This window comes from Danio rerio, chromosome 3 (genome assembly GCF_052040795.2).
Source record: "Danio rerio strain M-AB ecotype USA chromosome 3, GRCz13ab, whole genome shotgun sequence".
Classification (NCBI taxonomy): Eukaryota; Metazoa; Chordata; class Actinopteri; order Cypriniformes; family Danionidae; genus Danio; species Danio rerio.
In genome coordinates, this window is record NC_141023.1 from 66,569,969 (window position 1) to 66,579,526 (window position 9,558).

General features: G+C 38.7%; 1 long non-coding RNA gene across 1 annotated transcript in view; it reads right to left on the minus strand.

Moving 5' to 3' along the window:
- Positions 1–9,558, minus strand: part of LOC147846139 (uncharacterized) — a 281,389-nt gene that overhangs the window by 65,856 nt on the left and 205,975 nt on the right. The gene's annotated exons all lie outside the window — the stretch shown is intronic.

The following is a 9,558-nucleotide window of genomic DNA, read 5'->3' on the forward strand; positions in this document are numbered from 1 at the left end:
AGAAGGTCACTGGTCTGTGTGGAGTTTGCATGTTCTCTCCCGTTTCCTCCGGGTGCTCCGGATTCCCCCACAGTCCAAACATATGCGCTATAGGGGAATCGATGAGCTCAATTGGCCGTAGTGTATGAGTGTGTGTGAATGCAATAGTGTATGGGTGTTTCCCAGTACTGGGTTGCGGCTGGAAGGGCATCCACTGCCTAAAACATATGCTGGAATAGTTGGAGGTTCATTCCGCTGTGGTAACCCCTTATAAATAAGGGACTAAGCTGAAGGAACATGAGAGAATGCACATTATTATTATTATTATCTCAAGGATCATTTAGGTCTCGCATGATGATGATTTTCATCGCTTGCTGTGTTCATCGGTCTCGTGTCTTTGCTTTTGCGAGTTTAATTATTTCCTGTTGCTTTGCTGGATCCAAGAGGCTCCTGGGAAATTTCCCTTTTATGAGTACATGATCCACTTTCCTCCATCAGAGAGGCTGTAACTATACCTGGATATCAAAATTAACCTCAGGTTCCGGAGGAGATTAAGACCCCTGTCTCTCCGTGTCAGCTCTGAGGAACTTGGATCTGGATGTTAGTTTTATTTAAGACGTCTTGCATAATATTGTATAGAGGTATTACACTTTGGGTTGTTGTCAAATTTCTTATCCCCTTGGTTGGTTGTCAAATTCAGACACATTGGGTTAATTGGGTTATTGAGTTGGTTTAGAAGTGTGAAAGTGTGCTTAACTTTTAGCTTTGCAAAGAAATAATAATAAAAAAAATAATATATATATATATATATATATATATATATATATATATATATATATATATATATATATATATATATATAAATATATACAGTTGAAGGCTGAATTATTCGCCCCCCTTTGAATTTTTTTTTCTCTTTTTTTTATACTTCCCAAATGGTGTTTAACAGAGCAAGGAAATTTTCACGGTATGTCTGATAATATTTTTCCTTCTGGAGAAAGTCTTATTTGTTTTATTTCGGCTAGATTAAAATCAGTTTTTAATTTTTCAAACACCTTTTTAAGGACAATATTATTAGCCCCTTTAAGCTATATTTTTTTCGATAGTTTACATCGTTATACAATAACTTGCCTAATTACCCTAACCTGGCTAATTAACCTAATCAAGCCTTTAAATGTTGTTTTAAGCTGTATAGAAGTGTCTTGAAAAATATCTAGTCTAAAATTATTTACTGTCATCTTGGCAAAAATAAAATAAATCAGTTATTAGAAATGAGTTATTAAAACTATTATGATTAAATAATTGTGTTAAAAAAAAAAATCTGCTCTCCATTAGACAAAAATTCGGGGAAAAATAAACAGGGGGCTAATAATTCTGACCAAAATAATGTTTTGACGCAAGGATAAAAGTATAAAACACATGAAGAAAGCGAGGTTTAAAAACACATGGAAAGCGCAGACAGCAGCTGAAATCTTTTAGTAGATTGCAAAAAATCCAAAATAATCTTGTTTTTGCTTTGAAATGAGATTATAGTTACCCCATTGGCAGATTATTTCACTTGTTTCAAGGTAAAACACTCTTAATTTTGACTCGTTGTTACTGAAATCAAGACAATATGTTTTGCTTGTCTAGAAAATGCTTCTTGATTTAAGATTTGTTTTCAATATTTGGACTAGAAACAAGACAAATGCTCCTCTTAAACCTCCTGCAGTCCAGTTCTGCTGTGTGCCATTTTCTGACACTTGTATTATGCGGGAAGCAAAAAGACTTGTCACCAAAGAAAATGGGCCAGAGTCTTGATAAGTGGGCCACAGGGCTTTATATAAAGCTCAGGCTTGGATGTCGGTTTATGTTACACTACGAGTGCAGCTGTTTACATTCTATGCTCCATCTTTACTATGGTAAAGCCTATTATGCTGTTTATATTATAGTATTTACAACTCTGTTAATGAAAGCTCCACTATCCTTTAGTATTAACTGAACTGTAATAAACACTGTAGTATACATTTGTGTTTACGACAGCAAATACAGGAGCGGTCACAAATCTAAAGTGGCGAAAGCGTCAAAGTAGAAAGAAGTCATTCATTTTTAACGAGCACCGGCGGCGAGGAACAGCGTGGCGCATCTTCTCCTGTGTGAACGTCGAGAAGAGTTGAAATCAAGTCAACTTTATGATAATGAGCTATGACACGGCTCGGCAGCAAGCAATCAGAATGAAGTAGTCCACCGCTTGAGAGGAGTTCAGAGAACACAGACCTGTGAACTTTGGTTCCGACCACAGTTGTTCCCAAGAGTTTGATTATTGCGGTTGCTGGATTTTCAATTATCGAAAATCGTGACGACGTGGTGCCCCCTAATCACACGACCCCACTCCCCGTACGGTGCGTGCCCTGCGGGCCCGTCCGCTACGCCACTGTCTTTGATCCCCCCCCCTTTGCCATTGCACAGGTGGACCACTTCAGGCTCACATTCATTTTGTCTGGGCCGAAGGAGGACCACCAGTGCTGCATAACTGCCTAAAGTGGCCCACATTCGTATGCTATCTGTGATTGTTTAGTGGTATTTTGCATGTTCTAATGAAAAACTTAAGATTTCTCACCCCATTAGCAGATTATTTTGCTTGTTTATAAAAATAAAACAATTAATTTTGACTCATTATTTTTGAAAACAACACAATATGTTTTGCTCAATTAGAAAATCTTCTTGATTTAGGAGTTCGTAGATATTCATATAGTGTCTTTTTAAATATATATAGTGTATAACACATAATACATGATGGCTGTGGTGTACAATCAATCCCATCTTGCCCTGACTGTGTGATTAGCTTCCTATAAGCTAATTCATATAAATTAATAATAAAAAGGAGCGCTGTTACGAACGACAACGGTGACTGGATTCAGATTACAAGCATTAAAGCTGAAGCAGGAGGTGAAATGACTGTATGCATTTCCTAATGACAGGCGATATTACCGAAGCTAAATGAGATTATCCGAGCCCTCGGGGCCGTCTCCATAAAGGTCACTGAAAATAGAGCTGTCGCGTACCGAATCGCTTTCCAGCTTTTTCCATCAGCTTCAATCTGTGCCAGAAAAACATGGCTGATCGGCCGTTTCACATCCACTAATTTATTAATTCTGTGTAAACGGACGCTTAATGAAGGCTATTAGAGAGGATGGAGACAAACGCTCGTGGACAAGGTCATGAGAGAAGCTTAGAAAGACTGTACAGTGTAAAAAACTGTCTGTATTATTGATTTATTTACAGGGAGGCACTGTGGTGCAGTGGTTAGCACTGTGGTTTTACAGCAGGAAGGTCGCTGGTTTGAGTCCCGGCTGTGTCAGTTGGCATCTCTCTGTGGAGTTTGCATGTTCTCCCCATGTTAGCGTGGGTTTCCACCGGGCGCTCTTTTGTTCTCTCGTCTCTCAGTTTAACAGAAATTGTGGGAGAATGTACAGGAGAGTCGGATAATTCTGACTTCATCTGTATGTCAGTGGCAGGCCAGACTCACCATTTATACAAAATCTTCATTTATTGTAGACGTCAAAAGGCTTCGGACACAGGAAGCTAGAGGCGCTGGATTATGTCAGAAAACGCTGTGCCTGTTTTTACACTTTCACATCACATTCCTCATTTTGAGCATTTCAGCACATTTGTTTCATATAAGGTGTCAGTTTTGTCATCATTTACTCATCCTCCTGCCATTTCAAAAGCTGGAGGATTATTACTTAAACCTGTGAAAGTCACACATGGGTATGCAGAGCACCAAACACCTCAGAAACCCACTGCACAAGAGTTTCTGTCTAAAATCTCTTAAATCAAGAAGCAGTTTCTATGCAAGTAAGAACTTTTGTCTTGTTTTCAGAAATGATGAGTCAAAATGAAGTGAGTTTTTTTCTTAAAATAAGCAAAATAATCTGCCAATGAGGTAAGAAAAATAATACTGTTTACTTTTGAGCCTGTAGATGTAGACATCACATGGTTAGCAAGTACAGTTTTGAACAGTGTACACTGTACACAAATAAAAGCAAAATAACTAATAAATAGTATATGCTGACCTCTAAGGCACAATAGTAAAATAGAAATGAAGAAAAAATTACTAAAAAAACGCTAATAATAAATAGGTAATAATAAAAATAATAATAATAAAAAAGGATAAAAAATAAATGTATAATATAAAAAATAAATGTATAATAATAAATTATGTAATAATAAATTATGTAATAATAATAATAATAATATACTCACCTGTAAGTAAAATAGCAAAATAAAAAATAAAAATAAAATAATAATAAATAAAAGCAAACAAAAAAATATAAACAAAAACAAATAATAAACAATAGGTAATATAATAAACTGACCTCTAAGGGAAAAAAAGTAATAAAATGAATAATAATAATAATAAATAGGCTATAATTACATTATACTGGCCTTTAAGAAAAAGTAGCAATACAAAAATAATAATAATAATAAGTAGGTTTTAATAATAAACATAACCCCTAAGTCATAATAAAAATTTCATCTCTAATTTAGTCCAAAGCACAAATTTACTTTGATTTTATAGTAAAAAAAAAAAAACTTATTTTTTTCAAAACAAACATTTAAGTTAGTTAAGTTAACCAAAGTAATTCAATTCATTCATAGTCTATAAAAACAATGTTTAAATTAAATGTTTTAATTGTTTGTTTATTTTTCCTTGGGCAGATGAAATATTTTGATTAATATTAAATTACATTCTTCAGTTTCAAACTAGTCAAAACTACAATGTGAGGAAAATGTATACATTAATCTTTATTATTGTAAATATAATAAAGTTATAAATTATAGTAATACTTTTCGGTTGATCCAAAGACAAACTATACATTGTTGTAAAAGTAAAAAAAAAAGATAAATCCAATATAAAAGTCTACATTGTAATAAAAAAAGACATATAAATATTAGTGTTTATAGTAAATTTGTAATGTATTTGCAAATTTACTGAATTTGTAATATCGTAAATTTATAATGGAATTTTTTCTTGACCACACTAAATATTTTTGATTTAGATTTAATTAAATGTTAAAATTTTAACCAAAGTTAAATTATAGTTTGAGGAAAACCTAACAAATTTTAGTTTTTTCAATGTAGCAAAGAACTCAAGCCATGCTTGTTGTTGATACGTACCCCTGTATACATTTCTGGAGAGCACCAAATACATCACAGGAGCTACGTTTTTTTGCAGTTTTCGTGACTCCAACAGAGGGCGCTGTGTACGCTTTTCAGATCTCAGAATTCTCTCCTGAGTGCCGTTCACGCCTGCTGTTCTCATATAAATCCACCAGAGGCCGCTGTCGACTGACTGACCGACCGAATCCCAACCCTCCCCCTTCACTAAACCCAACCAATAGTGTTTTCAAAAGCAATCCAGAAAAACAAAAGCCCTCACGGCTGCCTGATTTTTACCACATCTTCAGATTTTACCACATTCTCACCCTGTTATTTACCTGTTTGTTTCATTTTTTGGCTTTTGTTTTTGTTTCACCTGCTTTCTGTAACCCTTCTCCACCGGCCTCGAACCCCGTCATCACGGTCAACACGGTCATGGCGAACCACTGGGCAAACTAGTAACAGCGGGAAAGCCGTCCACATCCAGGTAAGCGGTCAGTGTAGTGTGAACAGGAACGGCATCATACCGCCCTGTAGCGTTCGTTTTACAGACGAAATGCAGCTATACGTACCTCTGGCTACATAACTCACGCTCTCCAGAAATGTATACAGGGCTACGTTTTCACATTGAGTCTGTGTTAAAAAAAAAAAAAAACACAATGCTTTTCTAATGATGGACTTTTATTTAGTAAAGATTAAAAAACACACATCAGTCACATAATAAAGCACATACAGTATGCATGATCCAGACGCTGTATTTAATAGCATGATACAGAGAAATACTGAGAACAATGTTAGCGAAAATCAGGAAAACCCATGAACAGAGGGAAGAGTACTGGTGTTTATAGTGAGCGATGGGTTAATAATACTGTTGAAAGCACACCAAGTCAATGAGTTAGAGAAGGAAACATGCAAACATTTACATCTATCCACCACACACACACACCGTTCTACAAAATGGCTCAAAAGCTGGTGTCTAAATGGCTTTGCTGAGAAAAGGTTGCTGTAAATGCTTTAATTCATGCCGAATTCAGACAGCAGGGTTTTTGAGTAGTCACGTCACAGATGTTTTCACACTGCACGACTATCTGAGTGCTGCTGTGTTTACTCTGCAAGATGGATCGGCGACAGGTTTCACACTGCATGACTTTACAATAGGAGAATCATCGACAACTTAGTCCCCGTTTACACTAATGTGTTTTCGTTTTCAAACGCATAAGTTTTGCTATGGTTACGCCATCCGTCCACACTACGCCTGAGTTCTCGAGCACCGAAAATGGAGCTTTTCGAAAACGCTGGCTTCATTCTGAAAGGCTGCTGCTCCAACTCAGTGTGGATGAGGGAAAACGGAGACATCTGAAAACAAAGGCGGGACTACTGAGATTCGCTAGCTGATTGGGGCTTTTCGTATCCTTCCTTTATTCGTCAAGACTCTATCACATGACTATAAAACATGGCTTCAACGTTACCGGAAGACAGTACTGTAAACAACAACATGGACACAGAAATGGGAGCGTTGTTTGCACTATTGTCTGTTTTAGGCGGCATTGTGCAGTTATTCATTTGTTACGTTTAGTAACTCGACCTCGTCGTCTGTCCACAAAAATACCTCTCTTGCTTTTTTCACCATCGCGTTCTTTGTTCAACCGGCGTTTGTTGACTAACAATAACCAAATGCAGAGCGAGACGCATGCTTCCTGTTTATACTAGAACACGCATGCCCAGAGTGCGCGAATGGTCACGTGATATCTGTTTTTGGTGGCGTAGTGTGAACGGAGATATGTTCAGAGATGCTAGGTGAAACGCTGGTGTGGACGCGGATCGTTTTTGATCTAAAAAGCCGCTTTAAAACTAAAACGCACTAGTGTAAACGGGGCCTTAGTCTTGGTCCACGAACTACGTCTCACAAATGTGAGGTCAAGGTGTAAATCTTGTCTTATTAACTGCATAATGAGAAAGAAGACTTTAGTCTGGTAGAGGATGTACTTATTTTGCTCATCTCCACCTTTTGAAGAGACTCCTTTTCTTTTTCAACCCGTTTGCGATTTTGCTCTGATGACATGTCAAGCAAACAAGGGTGCTCCTGCCAGATCTCCACTAGCTTTCCTCCATTTCTTGTGTCCATGTGAAGTTTATTGATAAACTAATGTCGAGAGGATCACATGCTTATGATTGCTTGCGGCCGGCCCCGCATTATTCAATACATGATTCACCAATCAAACGATTCCTAAGCCACTATAAATACCCTAAGCTCCATATGACAGCCATTTTCGTTTCGAAGAATCCCCTCTTCCACCCTTACTCCTCCTTCTTTTCTGGATGGGTGGCCCAGTGGTTAGCACTGTTGCCTCACAACAAGAACGTCACCGGTTCTAGTCCTTACCAAGCCAGCTGACGTTTCTTTGGGGAGTTTACACGTTCTCCTCGTGCCCACGTGGGTTTTCCCCCATTTTCCTCCCACCATCAAAAAACATGCGACTTAAGTTAATTGACTAATCCACATCAGCACCATAGACATGCTCCTAATCAGTGGTTATCTCTTAAGAGCGATCACTATCTGTTCATTAGCTACTACAGCAGGGGAGTTTTCCAGATCTACCTGAGCTCAAACTCCCCTCTCGCCCTGCAAACGGGAGGGAGCCCCGGGCTCGAGGATCTTATGAGCTAAGGACTATCTCCCGGGACAGCATGCCAAACACGCTTCATAATCAATCATCAGCTGAGTGTGAACGCTTGAATTAGAGCGAAGAGAAGCCCTTTTCTCATTCGAAGCCAAGAGTCTACACCTTCGTAACTCCGCCTCCAACTGGCCTGAATGCTCTTCTCTCATTGGCTGTAGGTGATCGCCGATGTTGTTTCCAGTCATTTCACATGGCATGATCTTGAATAGCCGACTGCTCCAGATACTTACCACACCAAATATCTCAGGAGTGTCAGCGACTCATCGGCGATTCTCTCAGATAGTTCACACTGTGATTGTTACTCGCATGAACGAGCGCAGATTTACCTGTGACTTCAGGTGTTTGTCGGCGATTTATCCATGCCTGTCGGCGAGTCAAAATTGGGGTTAAAATCGTGCGGTCTGAACTCGGCATTAGTGAAACAGCAGATATTCACGTTTATTTGCGACCTCGTCTTTCGTGAGGAAACACTTTTAGCGACATGGATTTGACCACTCACACTGATAATAATATGCAGGCGTATGGGACTTTAGTGCAGGGAAAACCCAACCCATATGGTAAAACAACAATAATAAAATACATACATAAATAAACAGCCAAAAATATACACATCACATGGATGTACACAATAGCCCCTTTCACACTGCAATACGGGTAAATGTCCGGAAAATTACCGAAACGACTTTACTGGTAATTTCAATAATTGATGCCGGCAGCTAGCTCTCTGCAACTCTCACATGGTCGCCCACTGAAGCTAAGCAAGGCTGTGCCCGGTCAGTACCTGGATGGGAGACCACATGGGAAAGCTAGGTTGCTGCCGGAAGTGGTGTTAGTGAGGCCAGCAGGGGGCGCCCAACCTGCGGTCTGTGTGGGTCCTAATGCCCCAGTATAGTGACGGGGACGCTATACTGCTCAGTGAGCGCCGTCTTTCGGATGAGACGTTAAACCGAGGTCCCGACTCTCTGTGGTCGTTAAAAATCCCAGGATGTTCTTCGAAAAGAGTAGGGGTTTAACCCCGGCATCCTGGCCAAATCTGCCCACTGGCCTTTGTCCATCATGGCCTCCTAACCATCCCCATATTCAATTGGCTGCATCACTGTCTCCTCTCCACCAATCAGCTGGTGTGTGGTGTGCGGTCTGGCGCAAAATGGCTGCCGTTGCATCATCCAGGTGGATGCTGCACACTGGTGGTGGATGAGGAGATTCCCCCCCCCATTGTGTAAAGCGCTTTGAGTGCCCAGAAAAGCGCTATATAAATGTAAGGAATTATTATTATTATTATTATTAATAAAGCGCTGCTCATGCAGGCAAGGATGATCTAGATTTGTTCCGGAAAAGACCATCATAAGACGCATAATGCATATCTGTTATTATTATTGTTAATAATAATAACAACAATAATTACATTAAATGTATTTTAAATAATGTATAATTTGCATCTTTTTCACCCTAAAAAATAAATATATTTTTAGAAATAAATGATGGTTGAAATGAAAAAGAAAAGTAATCAACAGACACAATGTATAATTGAAATCTGCATGTTTTGGCCTGGAATGTTGTTGTTGTTTTTTTTACCATATGGGAAAGCTCTGCACTAAAGACTGGAGATGGGAGAGGGAAACCAGCGATAAGAAAGAGAAGAGAAGAGGATTTATTGAAAGAGAGATCCAGGCGTAAGGCTCTGGTGAGGCTATAAGACACTTTGAATGGTTTTCTATAGGGCTGAAGTCTTTCATAGTGATCCGCTCTAGATATA